This window comes from Aythya marila (genome assembly GCF_965140915.1).
Source record: "Aythya marila genome assembly, chromosome: 2".
In the NCBI taxonomy this organism is placed as follows: domain Eukaryota; kingdom Metazoa; phylum Chordata; class Aves; order Anseriformes; family Anatidae; genus Aythya; species Aythya marila.
Window position 1 is genome coordinate 37,601,768 of NC_139043.1, and position 2,989 is coordinate 37,604,756.

Consider the following 2,989-nt stretch of genomic DNA (forward strand, 5'->3'; position numbering starts at 1 on the left):
TGGACTTGAGCTCCTATATCTATTGCTTCTGGGGAAAAAAAAAAAAAAAAAGCACTGGATTTGGCTGAATTCTCATTTATGTATAAAAACAATGATCCAGCTGTGGCTTCTCATATGTAGATTCATTTGGTTCCTATCCTAGTAAGACTTTTAGTGAGACAAGTAAGTAAGAGTTTGAGTCTTACTAGTCTGTTTAGTAAGACATCTAGTAATAACCTTCCATACCTGGCTTTGGCTCTGCAGCTTCTCCTGTATTTACCTGTTGTTTATCGGCCAAAAACCACCTGGTTATCAGAAAAACTAGTGAGATCTGCAGGAAAAATAAACAACAAGACACACACAGACACACACACACACACAACATAGAATTATTAGGTGGTTGGGCTGCTTCTGACCATCCTCAGTCATAGACAGCAAACTTTTGGGGGGTCCCTTGAAGGAGTTGTTCGAAGTAAGCGTCCTGGCTGAGTTGTGAGTTGCTTGGTGCAGATTCTCAGGCAGGACCACAGGTAACAAAGAGCCCTTATATAGACGAGTTCTGAGTCATATATTCATAGAAGTGTTCATAATTGAACGTTAGTGGAAAGAGAGGTCATTTTGTGGAAAATTGGGTTGTAACACATGTAGGCTCCAGGCATTTTAATTACACAGAGAAGTGTTTTGCTACCTAAATATTTCTTTCCTGAGCGTTACACTTTGATCCTGCAGTAAGTACTCCGTGGAAGATCTTGGCAACAGGGGAGAGCTCATTGCATTCAGCCCCCGATAAGGGACTGCTGCTGCTCAAGAGAGCACTGGAAGACATGCAAGAAGGTCTCACAGGATTAGAATTGCTCTGGAAAAGGATTTGATACTTGAAGATATTAATAAATCATTGTCTTTTCTCACCTCTGCTATCCCACATTAATTGAAAGCTTTTTTGAATTGTTATTTTTATGAAAAAAAAAAAATCTGCAACTTTACATGATTTCAGCGTGTATTCAAGCTTCTGGAAAATAATAAAAATACAGAACAGTTATATTGAAGTCAATAGGACTCTTCAGTTTCATAGCTGTTGTAACTGAAATTGTTTGTCAGTAAAACTGAACAGTTATATTGAATGTGAAGTGAGGTTTCTGAGAATGCATGTCTGTGTCTTATGTTATCCTCACAGGTTCTTATTTCTTTTCTTTTCCCCCAGTGGGTAAGCAGTAATATGATTAGCATATAGGCAGAGGAAATTTTCAGAGTAAACAAGTATGTCCTTTTTTGAACAGTGCTAGATCAGAATTTCTCTCAAATTGTGGAGGTATTGTTAACTTATTTAGTGTCACATATAGCGAATATTATTTTATAAAAGGCTGATACAAACCGATGTAGCTAAATAATTGGTTTTCAGGACTGCTTCTGTGATGGGTGTTTATCTTTGTTCTGTCACAAACTGTTATATTGTGCCCATTACTTTACTGCTTTACCTTTAGGAGGAGCTCAGCAATGTTGAACCAGATGCAGTTACCAGGAATATATCATTTCCCAAGAGTAATTAATTCTGCCGTTCCAGTGTTTATCTCTCTTTGGTTAGATTTTTTCCAGCTTCAGTTTCCATTAGTTTGCTGTCTTCTTTTGCTAGATGACAGACAGGATAGGACAACACCATTTTCTTCTGTGGATTTGGAGGGGGAGACACCGTAGGCTGCATCTGCCTTTGCTTTCCAGCTCATTCTTGCATCTGTGCCTGACCGTGCATGCTGCATGCACAGTGCTTCATCCTGGTTTCTCTTTTAGATCAAAGCAACTTCTTCCCCATAGGACAAACCTGTCTGTGTTGTGAGGATTTACCTCAGTTACTGTTCCAGAGAAGAATAGAGATGAAGCTGCAGGAAATTTGGCTCCCTCCACTCCCCCAATTCTCCCCCAAGTCCTTCACCACTATCCCAGCATCATCTGCACTCCTGCATGCCCTGGTGGTGTACAGCACACACCCGCAGCATCGGGTTACCCTAACCCCGTCCTCACAGGTTTTTGGCACACAGAATGGAAAAAAAAAAAAAAAAAAAAAAGTGATGTTTTAGGATTGCAAGGGCAACAGAGGAGACTGGAAATCAGTGCTGTGCGTCTGAGCACAGCCACCACCGGTGTTTGGTGCGTGAGTCACTTGCACCCCTGGGCTGGGAGCCTGCCTGGGGAGGACACATTTACAAGAGTGGATGCTGCCATTGAATCAAATTCTCTTCTGTGGCAACCAAGCATTTGCACTGATGGAAATGTTTCTTTGTCAAATGCATTTAGAGGTTGATGAAGTCACAACATAAATAGTGGAGGAGAGAGATTTTCACAGTTACACTGCCACTGTGAGCTGGAACATGCACACATGTGACTGGCAGCAATTAGGGCTGCACAGATAAGGACAGATTTTGCCCCCATCCTTCTCTGTGGCTTTCTGCACTTGATACTGTTCAGATTGGCAAAAATGAAGTGTGTTGCATGCTCTGTTTCATTTAGTTGTGGTTAGCGTTCAAAAAAGAATTTAAAAAATTTAAGAAAATATTTTTCTGTCTCTCATTTCATCTTGCTTTTAATGCGAGGTATCCTTGGATGACCAAAAGAATGACAGGGACATATCTTGAGTGACAAATGTTGAGCTCTCGAGACAGTACAAAGAGTTCTGTGCTTCTAAATAATGACATTTTTCTTTTTGCAAATTTTAAAAAAATATGTCTTTAATAAGCCGATTTTTACAATTGCATTCAGAACTGATGAACAACATCTCCACTACTGAAAAATTATACTTAAGCCTATCATCTGTAAGGCAGTTTACTCAAAAAGCATCCTACATCAGGTAGAGATGAATGCCATGATTACTTTCATAAGATAATGGAGCCCTGACTTTTTCCAGCTCTGTTTGCACATTAGCCTGAAATGAACTTTCTTGCTCAGTGGTTTCATTTGCATCATCATTTTCAGTCACTAACCCATAAAAAATACACACTCAAATTCCCTGATCACTTCT